Source organism: Poecilia reticulata, chromosome 8 (assembly GCF_904066995.2).
Source record: "Poecilia reticulata chromosome 8, P_reticulata-male-v2, whole genome shotgun sequence".
NCBI classification, from domain to species: Eukaryota; Metazoa; Chordata; class Actinopteri; order Cyprinodontiformes; family Poeciliidae; genus Poecilia; species Poecilia reticulata.
The window spans coordinates 5,203,494-5,221,143 of NC_088837.1; the positions used below are offsets into that span (position 1 = coordinate 5,203,494).

The 17,650-nt window shown below is 39.2% G+C and overlaps 1 protein-coding gene across 2 annotated transcripts in view; it reads left to right on the forward strand.

Moving 5' to 3' along the window:
* Positions 1 to 7,983: 7,983 nt before the first annotated feature.
* LOC103468362 (myosin-9) overlaps positions 7,984 to 17,650 on the forward strand; it is a 35,509-nt gene continuing 25,842 nt past the window's right edge. For both annotated transcript variants that reach the window (XM_008415401.3, XM_017306347.2), the window contains exon 1: positions 7,984 to 8,164. The gene's annotated coding sequence lies outside the window, so the exon portion shown is untranslated. The remainder of the gene's footprint in view (positions 8,165 to 17,650) is intronic.

Genomic DNA, 17,650 nt, shown 5'->3' on the forward strand with positions numbered 1-17,650 from the left:
GTCGAAAATTTTCGACTTTTTGAGATTTTCTGAGTGACAAAAGTTGAAAATGTTCAACTTTTGAAACTCAAACATCGCGTTTCGGAGCTTTTTCGGAACACATTTTCGACTCTTCAAACTCAGAAGCTAGAAAATTCTTCAGATTAATCAAAAAATGTTCAGCTTTTTTATTTTATTTTATTTTATTTTATTTTATTTGCGGAAATGTGCTGTTTTTTTTCCCTCCATCGACAGTGTCCCTAACACGCCGCGGTAGAAGTGAGGTCATGTGAAGCCGAAGCGGACGGCTGTAGCAGCAAGTCGGTCACAATTTCATCATCAGTTTTCCTCTCATGACTTTCTAGGCAGAAAAAAAAAAAAAATTCCCAGCCCAATCCAGCCATGTCATTATCGAGCCCGCAATAGACGGGCTCATGAGCCGCTGTAGATTAGATCATCGCAAAAACAAAAGTAAAAAAAAAAAAAAGAATCAGAGAGCGGGTAGGTATTCATGCACAGCTGCGTCCAAACACAAAGCAATAGGGGGGAAATTCCACCCGCATTACATAAGCAGGTGCGACTAAAGCTGCTGGCCCAGATTTACAAAACTACTGAGAGATAAAAGACATTCCTGCGTCTGGACTTATGTGTGCATGCAGTCACTTTTTTTGTTTTGTTTTTGTGAATCAAACACCCAATCAGAGCGTATTCTGACATGACCCGAGTGAAGGCCTCAACCCTGAAGCTCAGGAATCCATCCGACACACTCATCCACTCTCAAGACGGAGGAAAGAGGGGCGACTGACTGCGGCGGCGATGACGACAGCTACCAAAGGTTCATAAGTCCCTCACTTCTTCCGCCAAAAACAATAGACCACACCTCCACCCTCTCTCTCTCCTACCCAACCACTCTTGTGACCATATAAGGGGAAAAAAAGAGACCAGGGGAAGCCAGCGGCTCTCGCTTTGCTGCCGCTGAGCAAAACTCAGTTGCCAGAATTCTTCCGTCTCAGTTTCTTTTTTTTTTTCTTTTTTTGTTTGCCTGCTTTTTCTCAGAGGCAATGTTTGCTGTGAGTTTGTTTGAAATGATATCGCTTTTATCATCGGGCCAAAAAAAAAAAAAAAATGCTTTAAGTAAGAGAGTTGGGGGGTGGGGGGACTTTATGGGAGGAGGAAGGGTGTGTGTGCGTCTGTGTGTGTTTGTGTGTGGGAACTAGACTAAATCTGTAGCAGCAGTCAGATCTATTCGGGCCTCAGATGATTCTGTGTTGACAGTAAATATGGAGACATATTTGCAGTTTAAAGACAGGCTGCCTTCCTCGTTGTCGGGTTTACCTGATTCACAAGTGCTGCAGAGATTCTTCATGCAACCTGAAGTTTTCGTCACGTTTACAAACCCAGACTTTGGAACGACTGGATTTTTTGTTTTGTTTTTGTTTTTATTTTGTAAAACAGATTGTTTTGAAGTAAAAATCTGAAAAGTGCGGCACCTCCGTCACTGCCCGTTCCCCAGTAGCACCTTTCACTGAAGGTCTTTAGGGTTTGCTTCAGCTCTAAAAGATGTAATTTTGACCCATTTCCTCTTTCCAAAACACACTGCATGAAGAGTGCCTTTACGTCTATTTTTACAGCTTCCCACAAATTGGATCTCTTCTGAACTTTGACTAGGTCATTTTAATGCCAGGCAGCTCTAGCTGTATGTTTGCTATCCTGTTGGAAGTTCAACTTCTGTCCCAGTCTCAGGTGTTTTGTGGTTTCCAGCAGAATTGTTCCATAAACTCTACCAGCACCCATAGAGCATGATGCTGCCACCGCCATGCATAACAGTTTAGAGATACTTTGTTCTGGGCTATGTTTACTATTCGTTTGCAGCAACTTGCAGACCTTTGCATGTAGGGAAGCACCGATTTGAAAGTTTGGGTCGATATCTATTTCCAATATTAATACTGCTGTCATGGCTGATAACCGATACTTACTTACTTAATCTATAACATCTTTGGAAAGAAAGAGGTGGGTGAATTTTTTTTCCAAATTACTTTTGGTAAAAAAATGACTTTGGCCATTATTTTAAAAAATAGTTATATTTATTTAACCATTTTTATTTATCGGACCGATATGTTGTAAAATATCGGCTGATAACGATGTTGGCTCTTTCCTCAGACAGGGATCTCTGAAATTTTCTAGAAAAAATTTGTAAGCTTTAAAAGTTTAACATTTTCAAGTTTTTTTCTAGAAAATTTCTGAGAATCTAAAAAAATAGTCTGTCTTTTTTTGCTGGAAATTTTCAACTTTTCAAGATAAATTTTCAAGGTTTGTTTATTGAGAAAATGTCTGAGATAAACCTAAAACTCTGATTTTTTCTCTAGCTTTTTTTAAAGCTCAGAAATTTCTGAGGGTTTTTTTTTTAATTGTCAACTTTTCAAGCTCAGATACTTCCACTTTTTTTTTACATTCCCTGAAAAAAAAAATCTGAAATTAATCTCAAATATTCAACTTTCAAAACTCATAAATGTCTGTGTTTTTTTCTCTCAAAAACGTCCGGAACTTTTAACAAAAAGTTGATTCTTTTTTTTATTGTAATGCTCCTTAGTTTTCAACTAATTTTAGTTGAAAACAAAAAAAAAATAAAATAAAAATCAATACAACGAGATTGTAATAAATAAAACACACTGAAGTAAAAAAAAAACAAAATACACGTACTACCAGAGGGACTGCTGGTGCTTTTGCAACACATACATGAGGATGATGAATGAGGAGGAATCGTTGCAAACAAAGAGATGAGCTGTGTTGCGTCTTTCCTTTACCCCACATTCCTCCAGCTCTGTGAGTCAACATGCGTCTTATCAATACTTCCTGTGCGCTGATTAGTGAGGAGAGGACAGAGAAGTGAGGGGCAGGATGAGAGCAAAGGACACAAGGCCGCGTAAACATCCACCCACTCAGACATTACAGCATTATCTTACCAGCTGCTCATAAATAATCCTCGTACTCTGGCAGCACACAAACAAACGCTTACGCCTCAAAGCGCTCGGAGGCTGTGCGGTGCGGACGACGAAAAGACACGTAAATGTTCTTAGAAGTTTAGTCTTACTCAGAAATAATGACAGCTCAGAGGAACTTTTCAGGTAAAGAGATCCGGGCCAAGCCACTCCTTCCCAGATTCGACAGGAATCTGGGCTCTGTCCAGGTTTCACAGCACTGCGGCCCGGACTGTCGTGCGTGAATTTTCACACACATGAATTCACGAAAGTAATTAACTGGGTGAGAGTGGACTGTGGATGGTGGGGGAGGTGGTGGGGGGGGGGATTTGAGGTGGTTTAGAGCAACACTCCATCACCATGCGGCCTCTGAATGGGCTCCTTTCTTGCAGAGTGAATGATATAATGGCTTTTAGCTGAAACACACCCTGAATTACAGACACACCCTGCTGCTATTACAACCAACCTAGCAAGGAGGAAGGAGGGAGCAAGGGAGGGAGGCGCTGAGGTCAGAGGTGTCCATATTTGGTCATTCATGCCTGCCTTTTTTTCTTTTTCTTTTCTTTTTTTTTGCTGTAAGGTCTTCGTTCATTCCTCCTTCTCTGTTTGTTTTTGTCACTTTTACACCGATGCAAAGGAAATTTTCAGAATTTTTGTTCTCACATACTTTATATTCATCCCCTCTTTGACCCCCTCCGCCTGCCCCCCATGAGCATCTGGTCTCGCTCAAGAAAACACACAACCTCTGACCTCTGAGCTGATATTTTAGCTACTTCCCATCCGTTCTATAGGGGAAGGAGAAAGGTTATTGAATTTTCCAGGCAGGCACGCCGGGTAGCCACCGTTTTCTGCCAAGCTGCTGAACGTATAGGAAAGCCAACGGAAACATTCCTGTGACGTCGGCAGGCCGCGAGCAAACATAACACACCGAGCTGGAAATGTGATTTTAGGTTTGCCACTGGGCACCGGCCATGTCCCGCTGCGATGTTGGGGGAGCAAAACAGGGGAAGAATGTTTCTTTTTTCATTTGTTTGTTTGTTTGTGAGGTGCAGGGAATGGTGAGCAGTTTATGCAAAGGCTTCCTGCTGTGTTTGCACCATTTCTTGTTATTCCTGTCTATTATCTGGTGGGAATCACTGCAGTGCAGCGGGAAGACTAAACAAACGACAAGTCAAGTTCTTTTTTTTTTTTTTAGCAGAACCGCCTCATTCCTTTAAATCACTGGTTCTCAAAGATTAACATAAATACTTGTCAACTCAAGCAATAAATCCCAAGATTTCCTGGCATTTAAAAAATAGTAATATATCAGAAAGATGACTGTCAGTTTGGTATGTTTTGAATGACAAGAAAATATATTTTTTCCCCTAAATTTGGAGTTCCAGGAATGAAAGGAAGGAAAGATGTTTTTCATTACTGCTGCTCTTTATGCTCTTAATATCCAATATAGCTGCTGCGTTTCCAAAACATAGCAATAGCTGCAGTAGTAATGGATTTATTTCCATGGTGTGTTTCGCAAAACATATTTTTGAAATTTAGTGTCTTAATTTGCAAAATGTACTATTATTAGGTAACATTGGTATCCGTTCACTTTGTCATCAACTAGTTTAATAAAGCAAGTTAGCACATCCTGTTTGGTTCCCAACTTGTAACTGGGACAGAAGTCTGGATATTATGAGATGTTAACTGAAGTTTTCAAGTAATTCACTTACCTGTGACCGAAAAATACTCACATAATAGTGAGTTTTTGGTACAATGAAGAAATCTCTGGCTAACAGGTAACTTTATTGTAGGCTACAACATAGCTGTTAGGCTACAATGGGGGATTCTGTTTTAGCCCATTTTAGCTACGACTTAGCTTGAAAATGTTAAAATTTGTGAGATACAACGCTAATATGCAGGATACCAACCACTGTAGAATGTTTTAAGTTACTTGACCTGAAAGCCTGTGTTAAATGAGGCCAGGTTAAAATGGCAGCCATATTACTTTAGGTTTTTATGCAGCTTTTAGCAGCTATTGCTAACAGGAGACAACAGCAGAAAGTTTTAGGGCACCTGCTTTTTTTAAAAGCTGAATTATAACAGTCTTTATTGGATTGGAAAGGTCAAAAGGTCAACAGAGGTGTTCTTCCATTAGGAACTTAATTTATGCCAATAGCTTTAATGACCGTGCACATCATCAAGTCTAAATATTCAACATAAGAAATGATGTACAAAGTTTGCTTTAAAGGTAGAAAGTGTTCCAAATATACAGTATAATCCAAAATTTAACCTAATACGCTCATGCTGGTATGCTAGTGGATTGGAGTATAGCTACTGCTTACTAATCTTAGCTAACATGCTGCAAAAGAATATTAACTAATTCTACCAGTTTATTAGCTAATTTTAGTATCATAACTAACATTAAATATATATTTTAGCTAGCAATAATATATGAGCTAATGTTAGCATACAAAATAGAGTTAGTTATGTCAGCTAGCAGTTATTGCTAGCCATTTTTTCCTTAAGTAAGCTTCCTTATACAGAGCAGCTGAAACAACTCCGCTAATAAAGCAGCTAGCTTGTGACACACTGCTCCGTTGTATGGGTCATTGTCTGTTCTGGACAGAAGTGTGTCGTCTTTTAAAATGCTGAACTTCAAAGTTCTTCTTGTAGCAATCATTGCTTTTTAGAAAGATCATTTTAATTATCATCACAAAAACTGCATAAACCTTTGGGATTGATTGTAGTCTCTCATGTTCCTTATCATACTTCTAATTTCATTTACATCTAAACAAATACAGGTTTAAGATACTAAGTTTAATTACAGCATTTATTTTTCTTTTCTCAGGTTGTCTTGACAATATTTTTTTTTGTTTATTTCTTTTTTATGATCATCCAAATGTGTTTCAGTGGGGGGGGGTTTGTGCACAGTTGCTCAAAAATAAAACAGTGAAATGCACGAATATGCCTGGATGGTTTGCACTAATTTATCACTTCTATTTTCACAGTTGGTTAACAGTTTTTTTTTTGTTTCACATTAAATCTGAGGACTAGTTACATTACCTTGCTAATGTCTCCCTGCTGCCTGTGATAGAATTGGCTCTGAGCCTTTATTTCGTCTCTCAGTACGAATCCCACAGAACCGCTGCGTGAAAACGGGTTCATTTAGGGCCGTCCCATTCAGCAGAGGTATTACGCTTCCGTCCATCATTTCCCAGCCACGGCCTTCCCCCAACACAAAACTCCTCCTTTTACTACTCATTTGAAGCATGTCCTGGTTAGAACTTGATTTTACTGATAAAAAGGTGTTATCTCGCACGGCCTCCCCTCGTAAGTATATTGCTTTTTTTTTTTCTTAGCTTTTCAGAGATCAAGACGAAAACAAACGTCAAGTGTGATTTGGCAGTTGAAGTGTTTTCCTTTGCTTCATTTAATTAGATCATCACCTGCAGCGGTTCCCATGAGTAGCAAACGTGTCTGATCACGAAGGTTGGTTCACCTGTCTCACAGACTGGAGCAAATCATTGAATATTACAACACAGCATAGTATGTGTGATCAACGTTCTTGTGTCAAACGTAACTTTTCAAGAGAAACATCAAGAATAGCTGATTTGCACAAAGCTGAATGTATTGCAATTTGTGCAAAATGGAAAAGGTTGAAATGTTCTCATACTCCTTAAAATGATATATTTTCTCACATTGCAACCACAAACTGCAACGTATTTTATCGGGATTTTTCAACAAGACATAGAGCCTCAATGTGAAAGAGAAGGAAGCGCTTTTACAAGCTTTTTGCACAGAAAAATCTCACCTAAGCACACCATGCACAGGGTGAAACATGGTGATGGTAGCATCACCCGGTGGGATCTTTATACTTTTTGAAAACCATGAACCTTTAGCTTCCACTTTTACAGCTATATGCTACATTGTGTGTTAATCTATCACATAAAATGTTTAAAATATACATTGAAGTGATTTTAATATGACAGAATGTGAAAAAGTTAAAAAGGTGTGAATACTTTCACATAGCACTGCAAGGTTAGCCACAAACTAAAGTGCAGAGTTTTAGCTAATCATCAAACAATTTGCTGTTGTTTTTCTGGGTTACTTTTTTTTTTTCCAAGAGTGCAGCTAAGAATAGTTTTTTATGAAATATTTTCATTCCCTTGGTAGAAACAGGTTCCAAAAGGGTTGAGTGATTTGACTTTACCACTAAGACACATTTGCAGAAGTAGCGGTGAGTCTCAACACTTCTGTCTACTTTTCTCTCTTTCTGACCTCTGACCTCTTTCAACAAATTAGAAAACAAATGCGTTCTATGAATGAGAAGGTGCAAATATGACCTTCATACAAGCAGACAATTTAGGCACCATATAAACACATACCAGGGTAAAGGGGGAGGGTGTGAATACAAATGCACAATGAGCTTTTTTATTTGTAAAACATTTTGAAATTCATATCTCACTTTCCTTCTACTTCACATGTTCTACTTCCTGTTGGTTTGTCGTATAAATGTCTAACTACCCGAATCTTGTCACTGAATACTTCATGTGGAATTATTCAAACTTTTTTTTGGCAGATTTGGACCTCAAAAGTACCAAACAGCTGGTTTCAAAGCACACGGTGTTCAAAGTAAAGCACGCTGACACATAAGGGGAGACCCTCGGATAACCTAGCTCATCCTGAAAGTGACTGGTACTTATATGGTCATAAAAATTCTAAGCATGCACATACCAGGCTCATTAAACGTGGGGTTTATCGGTATCCCCTCTCCGCCCTCCTCTCTCAACTCTTTTCAAGTTCATTTTTGTCTGTGGCGTTTGGATCCGCCTATCCGCTGTCAATCATTTTTTTGAGCCCGCCTTACTCGAAACCCGATTGGCTGAATGTGCTGGGGATTATCAGACAGCTTCAGCCATTGGCTGGTGGAACTGTACGTCACCAGTAGGTCCCGCCTCTTCGTGGACCGCACCCCGGCTCAAGTGAAATTAGGCGAACCAGTAAGCAGACGGCAGAAGAGGGAGGAGGGAGCGAAGAAAGAAAAAAAAAAAAAAAAAAAAAAGCAGCGATAGAAACGGTGACTGAAGTTTAGGGAGGAAGCGAACGCTGTAGTTTAGTCTGAACTCTGCTGTCGACAGGAAAAAGAAGTTTTGACTCCGGCGACGCTGATTGAGCCCTGCGGTTGTTGATAGCCATCTTCTGAAAGGCGAACAGCAACCAAAAACCAGGTAAGCTTACCTCTTTTTAGGCGCTCGTGCTTAGCTAGGTGCTGTTTTATAACTCATTCAGTAGGTTGGTCAGAGCAGCAAGTGCAGTGAACCAGGAAGCTCGGTTCGCTAGTTGACCGCTGCAACTTCAGCAACCGAGCTGGGTGGAGCGGCACCTCCTTCTGAGATTTAGCGGTAGTTTTCTTCCGCTTAACAACTCTAACGCATTTATCGGTTGTTTTAAAATTACAAGCGTGTGCGAATGCGTTACATTTTGGGAACACAGGCCGTCAAACTCAGCCGTAGCAGAGTGGCAGCTGGTGAGAGGCTAAACTGCAGAGCGGCGGCGGAGGCAGGAAGTGATTTACTTGAATGAATTGTTGGAAAACACGGTGAAGAGTTTAAACTCAGGTGGACGTGAAACGATGAGTTTTCTTTTTAAAACCTCAAGCTCGGTAACAGACAATTGCTTAGCTTGTGGTTGAAGTTTTGGAAGAGCAGCGGTCAGAGACAGGCACGGTGTGTGGCTGGTAACATGTCTGACTGGCAGCATGGCGTCACCGTTTTACCGGCGGACTTAAAAAAAAACGCAGTTCTTTGCCGCCCTTCACAGCCTTAACTTCAAACCACCTATATATTGGACCACTCTGATTTATAAACGTCGCATGCACATTTTAAAAGAAATCTTTAGGCCTATTCCTGAAATTATACGGAATAAAACGTCTGTATACTTTCATCTGGCTGGGAATGTGGAGAGGAAACATTTCCGTTATATAAGATTTCATCGTCTCTTTTAGTATTGGCTGTATCAATAAAGTGTCCAGAGCTTATATGACAAACAAGGACGGGAATAATATCTTTCAAATGATACCAAAATAATAGTTGCAACTAATTAATGAGAACAGCTGCATTCTTTTAATAACTGACTCTCTTCAATGTAAATGCACTTATCTGTATATCGGTTTTAGAAGATATTTTCATCAAACGTTTTGGGAATGTAAAAATTCTTTTTTGCAATTATTCAGTGGCTGGATTAAATCTAAATCATTTTTACCGTCCTATTTAAGAGACAGTGTCACAAAATACCATGAATTTATAGTGTTAAAACAAATTTTTTTTACCTAAATGTCTAATTTTTTTTCAATTCAAAATGAGAGCTACAGTTGTTTCAGCAGCAGCAAAAACATTCTCCCACACTAGGTATTGTGATTCTGGTATCATCATATAGACTTATAATTAGAAAATACTCATTAAACTAGTAGCAGATTTCAAATGAATATGTTTACTGTGCTGATTTGACCATTTGCTTTTTATAGAGTAATGCTAGGAGTCTGTAATGTTTTATTGTAACAAGGTGATGCAATGTTTTCTCATTTATCAGTCACATTGTCTGCTCAGGTATCAAACCTGCTGCTTGTAGCTAGCCAGCTGACGTTTTGAAAGTGTTAAAGTAATGGGTGACGATGGGAATCTGCCTGTTTCACAACCAGGAATATTTCCAAATAACTCGACTCAAAGTCTTGGAAGCATGGGAGAAATGTAGCGCGACCTTGTGTCAGCCTGCTAACTGCTAGTGCAGCAACAAGTAGAGGAGGGGTGGCAGTAGCTTAATATAAAGCCTGGTCAGTCTGAAACTTTTTCTAGTCTCTAATTAGAAGAAGCTTAAACTTTGGAACACAAACTCTTGTTTCCATTGACAATAAAATTGCGCAAATTGCAATTGCGAAAATACGTTTGTTTAGTGGAAAAACGGCAGTTTTGCAAAAAACTCCAGACTTTTTACAGAAAGTTTTAGCTCTGGGATACGGTGGTTTCTCAGGTGCAAGAAAATTAGTGTAATTTGTAAAACTGCAATGGAAACACTTTCTTCGCATCATACCAGTTTCTCTTCATTAGCAACTTGCGCTAATTTGTAGGTACTGGCCTCCTCGGACGATGTGCAGCTAGCTCCACCAGAGCTCTCGCATCATCGCAAAGTCGGTCAAGACTTGAGTTTGTGATTTGGACGTGTTGAATCTTTCACTCTCCTGTAAAATCGTCAAACGCAATTTCTTCAAAACGCTGAATAAATACGAAGCCGCTCCCAAGTATAAGAAGCTTGTCGCCTCAATAAGGCGCTAGCGCTATGAATATATCTCATGTTGACTTACTGCATTAAGAAACTTATTCCTGTGTGGTTTTTAATTGTATTTCTTGTTTAACTGAAACACCGCAATTGTGAAATTGTTTCTTTTCGACATTGGCAGAACATATTTTGGAATGAAAACACAGCTAACGTGACGAAAAAGATTCAAATCCACATTTTGCCTGGTGCAAAAACGTTTGAAGGCATATTCCTGAAGCAAGTGGGATTAAAGCAATCCAGTTTTGTTAATTTGAGATTCACTCGCAGACTATGAATGCAGTCATTTTTTTAACCAGTTTTGATGAACTCTATGTTTAAGGAAAATAATGAAAAGCCTTGACCAAAGATAACTTGACGGGCGCTCCATCAAGGCGAGAATGTTTTATCTTTGTGCCCCAATGACAAAGAGCTGTCGGCATATATCTTGGTTAGTCGTTCGTTTCAGAGCCTTTAATTGCAGTCTGGCTCAGCAAACCTTTTCATTCTGCTGGAAAAAAGAAAGATCCAGATCCCGGGATATTAAGCCGTCATCCCTCTGGAGTCTGAGGTGTCACATTCTCATCAGGTCTCATCACGTTAACGTCGACTCAATGCATAGGCTTTGTCAGTGCCATTAGTGTTTAGATGGCATGTCATTGTTTGCACTGTGGCAGGCAAACAGTCTGCGGTATGCATGCACTCCTTAATCGTTTGGAGAGTTGCAAACAGGGAGGCTTAGTGTCTGAACCAGAAGCAAAACGATCCACAAACATCGCAATAAATCCTACCGATTAATAAAACAGTTTATTGCAGCCTACATGTATCGGTTTGGATGTGGTCAGGTACTCATCGGGAGTCTTTGTGGTTCGGTTTGTAATCGGAACCATATTTGTCGGGTCAGCTGTTTTCTGCCAAGAAGCAATAAAACGTTCTACTTTAATGCCTAAATATGGTTCCAGCAGCTTAAAGTGTCAAGATCTTCTCTTCTTTCAGGACAATGTTCCTTAAAAAGTCCTGCTGGGTGACACTGAGCGTGTCATATCCTGTTATTGCATTAGTCATCTTGTTAAATCAACTCCTGATATCGTATTGTGAAACTCTCTCTCTCTCGGGGCGGGTTCTGTTCGTATAGCCAGTTTTGGAGCTGTTCTGGAGCCCCCTGCAGAGATTATTGCATTCCATCATTCATGTGTCAGCAAAGTCCACACACAAGCGCCCCCCTTGGGAGAGTTTTGTACCGTGGGCTAGACAAAATTAAATGCAGACTACTTGCACTGCGAGCTGAAGCAGTTCAGTGCTGTTGGAAGGTTTCAGTCTGAGCGTATCTGAGGATGTCGGGTGGTACTCTGAAACCCACGGCTGTCGTCTGCAGCAGGATGTCTTTTTGGGTTTTTTTCTTTAGGTTCTGAAACTATGAAAGCTTTGAAAGGCTTTCCTTTACAGGCCTTTGTTGACTTACTGGATCTTGCTTTATTGCAAATGTATTACAGAAGTATGTCTGCCTTTATGAAAAACAAAATCTAGCTGCAAGAGTGGATGACAACTGGACTTAACTTTAATTTTTTAAAACTATAAGCTCTCTAGTTTACCATATGAACTTCAGTTTGTTTTCTCACTTCTCAAGCACGTTGTAGCTGTTTGCTGCCAGTTTGGGAAAGTCTTGAATATGGATAAGAGATGCTGAGAGAAACTGCCTGCATGATTTTGTTCTTTGTTTTTGAGGTTGACTGGCCTGGTTGGATACGAAAATTAAATATTTGCCAAACGGTGAAGGAACAAAAGAGTTGTCACAATAACAAATTTTGTTTCATGATAAAATAGTCCCAGAAGTTCTTGCGATAATGTTATTTTGAGACCAATTTCATGTAGTAACTCCATTATAATGCAGCAGTAACGGTATAATAATTCAAAAACACGTTCTCAAAGAAAGAAACATTAAATTCTAGTGAACATTTAACACTGGAAGTGAAAGAAACTGTAAATATTGCAAATAAATGAACAAAGTTGATGCATTGAACTGAGTGTGACGGGATGCACATCAATTGTGCCGTCTCTTTACTTGCCCGTTGGCTTCACAATTCATTTTTTCTAAATTATGATCCCTGCTTACACCTCCAAATTTATTCCAACACAAAATAAGTTTGGCAAGTTTTCTGGTGGAAACCCTGGATCAGGAAATATTCGTAATCTAGAAATTTTCTAGTTAAAGTTTGAAATGGGAAATGCAAATGACGATCATATATGTGGTTTATGTCTTGTTCCCTTTTTTCCTCTCCTGTGAAACAAACAAATCAGATTTATTGTTGTTTTGCTTTAGAATTAGTAGTTGCTTCTTTGACCCAATTAGGTTTCAACCAATTTGTTCAATTTAGAAAAAAAAGTTTTAAACAACTGCATGCAAGTCTTTCAGATTGACACTGTGCGACCACTTACTAACCCTAAGTGTCGGTGCACATTTGAACCACCACTTCACAGATTTTTGATTACTACTTCTCTCACTGTATAGCTCACAGCCCCTCCTCCTCTTTCCTTCGCTCAACCTTCTTGTCACCACCCAGACCTTCCAGGCCTTTCCTCCGTCCTCTTCCCCACAGCAGCACCTGAAAAGCCTCATTAGCCTCAGACAATGCCTGGAAATGACTCCGACTCAAACAATGTAAAGAAAAGACTTGAGGCACAGAGCAGGCTTTGACCAAACCCTTCAAATATATGTGCTTTGTGCTTTTCACCTCTGCGGTCATGGTGTATTGCTTGATTAGACCTCACCGCCCTTCAATCTGTGGTGTGTCAGTTTAAAGATTGACTTCTGTACAAGGGACCTTGATAAACCCTCATATTTTACCCCTCCAAAAAGCGTAAAAAAAAAGGTTTTTGACAAAGTGCCCAAGTAACTATGTGTTGTGAAGTAGTTTTGTGGGGATGTGAGCAGCATACCTGTGTGAAACTGCAATGTGGTTAATGCTTTAAAGATTGCGGAAGACATGCATGACACGCATTTTAGACTCTGAACTTTGTACCCTGCTGTGTAATTGTTTCATCTTCCTGCTGCCGTCGGTCATTTATCTACCACATACATCTAAATCATGCTGCATGGCAAATGCCCTCATTTTCAAATAAACATATCTTTGTTTGAGGATGGTGTGTAGATGGTTAGCTCGTGACTCAACAGATAAGTGATAAGGTAGAGATACCACAAACGGGAACTGCATTAAAAAAATCACTGGGCTGAAGTAGAGAAGACAGCCTAGACATGAAATGAGTAGTAAAGAATTATGAGGTATAAAGAAGAAGAGTACTAGTAATAAATCATTTGGTCCTTTGGAACTATTGGACTCAAAGCAGCATTCCTTTTAGGAGAAATACTGCTGACAAACTGGAATGTTGATTGAAGAAATCATTCACCGTCTGCCCAAAGGTTTGTATTTATCTCTTTTTAAAAAAAAAAAAAAAACAGGGCTGGTGCTCTTCCCTATCGGTTATTGTCAAATAAACAGCAAGCTGTGGATTCAGCGTTGCAATGAGATAAGTTCTCATATGATGGACGAGAAATTTGTTCTTTGGCCTTTTTTTTTTTTTTTTTTTAAACAACCCGTGTTCCCGATTATCTTTGCTCTTTGACATTTAGCCACAGCTTACAGGAAGTCTACGTTTCGGCTTCCACTGGTTAAACTTACCTGCAATCTTCCAGAATTTCAAACCCCCAAAAAAGTTCACACTGGTCCAACGCTGGAAGAACCACCCAGTGATTTGAGACTCCAAAAATACGGCTGTGATGTTACTGAACAAAAGTGATTAAATAAAGAATTGGGTCTAAATTAGACACAGTTGAAATCAGCTGGTTTATTAGTCAATATATTTGCTAGGGATACACGATATTGGATTTTTGGTCGATATCCGATATACTCATTTTGCCGGTAACTGATACAATACTGATATTTTTTCCTATACCTACTTACTGAAACTATATGGCTTTCTCTACTGTGGAGTTAAAATAAGCATTAAATATGCATTATCTTTGTCAATTTAGCCTGCTACCAAATGCAAATACTAAAAAGGAGGCTGAAAACACTTTCAACCTACATTATGTTTAATGTCAAATTTATTAACGACATTTGCTTTCTCCAAGACGATAATACTCAAACAGTGCAAATTTAACATGCTGTGCTGCAGGCATCATAAAATGACTCTTTTTATATCGATGAGTTATTTTGACGGAATGTCCAATATTAAATGTTTACAGGTAATATTGGCCAAAAGTATCGTGCATCCCTAGTATTTGCTCACGTATCCTACTCGGCTTCTGGTTTCCTCTCATTAGTAAAGCTGTTTACCTTATTTACATGGCTGGGTGTGGCTTTAGTTCCCACATCACAATGTGCTTTTAGTGACTGGATAATCTTTCTAAACAACTGCAGGACTCGAGGCTTTCCTTTTTTCAAAGCAACCTCTTTTAAAACCTCCTCTGATATCTGTGGCCGGCCTAATTGAAACCGAGTTGTGAAAGTGGCGTTTAAATTTAAAAATAAAGAAACACGGTTTAATTTTATCTAACTGTAATTAATCATCTGGCAGCCATTGGTTTAGTTGATGTGAGTCTATTTTTAGCCAGTAAAGTCTATAATTGAGATCAAAATCTCTCCTTTAAAGAAGAATGTGTTGCTTTGTAACGCAAAATAACTTTAGCAGCAGCTATTCTTTGCTGCCGAGGTTTTTTTTTATTTTATTTTTTAAAGAAGGCCCAACATGTTACCCTACCTAAACAAAGTTCCCCAGATGGCAAAATAGCTTTCTCAACTTGTAATTTCCTCTTTCCTCCCCTCTCCTCCGTTTGCCCCACCCTTCCCTCTCCAAGATGAGCTTGGGTGAAGCAGGAGGAGGTGGAGGAGGAACATGTTCAGTTAAAAATCAACTGCTTCATCACTGAGGACAACCAGAGAGCAGGGCCCTGAATCTGCAGAAATAGACATGTGTATGCGCTGGAACGGCTCATGTAAACGGTTGAAGTCAAACTGTCCGGAGTGTCAGCAGCACTAAACAAGAAACGCAGGATGAGGATGTCAGCCAAGGATAAGCAGGGCTGGACAGCGCTGTAACAGGACGCAGTTGGTGGGGAGTGAAGAGTTATTGACCCTGTGCTTCGATTGATGATGCTCACAATAGAGCAGTAAATGCAGCACAGCTGGTTTATAGATTCCCCTGTCGCACACACACAGCTGGAGGAGGAGAGAATGTTTCTACTTGATCAGACTCTGTGTGAGGTTGTCTTGACTTCTTTTTTTATCATCTATGTTGGCTCAAGGAAATGAAGTGAGGCAGAATGAGAGTTCAGTAATTGGATGGTCTTGAGTTTTATAAGGTTGGCTTTCTCTCCTAAATGAGGCCACACTGGAATAACACCATATCTTCCCCAAGTATGCCTAGTCTAGTTTGTTGTGCAAATATTTTGGTACACTTGAATTGAGACAAAGCTAAATTAAATAACTTTTCAGCCAGAAGTAGGGGCTTGTTGTAAGTCAGTAATTCCTTAATATTAATTGAAAAGTACTAGTTCAACTGCAGATTAGTACACTAAGATGAGACATTTTTCCCATGTTGTAAGTGAAATAATCTGCCTTTGAACTAGTAGTTTTTCATCAATATTAAGGAATTGACTTGAAACAAACTCTTATTTGTAACTTGTAAGTTATTTTCGTCTTATTTCAAGCATATTAAGAAATTTGCACTAGAAACTAAACCAAAAATACTTGGTAAGATATGTTGTTTTGCCCTCTTTTTTCCCTTTCCCCTCATTCCTGAATGTTTTCCTCCATGTCCAGGCTGCTGTTTTACTTTGTCACTTTGTAACAACAGTCTAGTCTCTGGAGTCCTTCTCCTCTCTTTTGTTTCTTCATGGTTCCTCTTCCCCGTTAAGGTTCCCTTTTATTGTGGATTTTTCAGGCTGAACAATATTGCTACAATGTTAAATAGTGTTATTGTTGAACACTTCTATTATTTTCCATTGTCACATTGTTCCCACTGCAAGATATTTAGCACCGTACTCACTAGAATGCATTAGGACTGCATTTTAAATCGATTAATTATTAGGAATTCAGTGAGTTTGATTGCTCTCCTTTAATTTTATTTATTATAACATCAACATCCAGAGCTTCAAGACACGGCTGAGGTATTAAACTGGCTGGAGGGGTTTCTTTGTCCCTCCTCTACTTTCTATATAGAACAGCACTTGGAGAACTAAAATAGCTGATGGAGTCATTTTTAGTCCCCAGTCCTCTGGAGAAACGGTTTGTGTGTCGAAGTCATTTTCTGTGTCAAGCACTCGAGTCTAACTATTCCAGACATCATCATTCGAGGGCCGAAATGTAACAGATATTTAAATGTGGAATTCAATAAATAAAATGTACAAAATTGTTTGTCTCAGAAGTTTAGTAGAAAAATAAATCTATGTATTTAAATCTGTAAATGTATTCAGTTATTGCATTGTTGTTTTGCTGCAGAGCACCGTGACGGTTTGCTCTGACCGTCAAATAGGATTAATAAGAACATCGAGATATAAATTAAACAATTATGCTAATTTCCCTTTTATTTAAATATTAATACATTTATATTTTCCCCCTATTTTTTTGGAATGTCAATCTTCCTGATGCTCTAATTTCAGTAGTCTGCAACCCTTGCTGTCATGGGACTGTATGCCAAGGAAAAAAACTCAATTAGACGCAAACTTTAACTGACCCTTTTTTTAAAAATTATTTTTATTCTTTTTTTAACTTGTAAATAGAGAAATAAAATGGTTGAATCCTGATATTTGTGGAAAATAATGCAAAAATTAAAAAAAAGCATTATTTCCAACATGGCAAGAAAAAATGGATTTGTGAATCTATGATCAATACTTTGTGTCTAATGAAATTATTTCATAAAAATAAACGGGTAAAAGCTGGATTTGTTTGGTTTTTGAAATGTCATTGACATTCATTGCTTTGCATTCAGTTCCCCGTATGTCGGTAAACGACCTCTGCAGCTTTGCAAAAGAACAATTATTTCACTGAGGGCTTATGGGTAAAAACATGGACAGGAACGAGGGCCGAACAAAGACGAGAGGAAGCATCAGAAAATATGTCTGAGGAAGATGCAAGACGAGGAGGAGGAGGATGGAAGACAGAAATTTGTGGAATGCCTTTGCTGGTTGGTCCTCCCTGATAAAGGGTTAGCATGGGAGGAATGTGACCCTGAAAAGTCTGGATAAACAGCGTGGAAGGAGGGGAGTTAACACTCAGCAGAGGGGAGAGGGAGCTGTGGGATGGAGAGGAGGAAGCTCGTCGCCAGCGGAGAGGAAAAAACATGGGTTAGTTCACCCCACAACTGGGGATGGGTTACTAGATGAAGACAGCAATGAAGGTTATCATCTG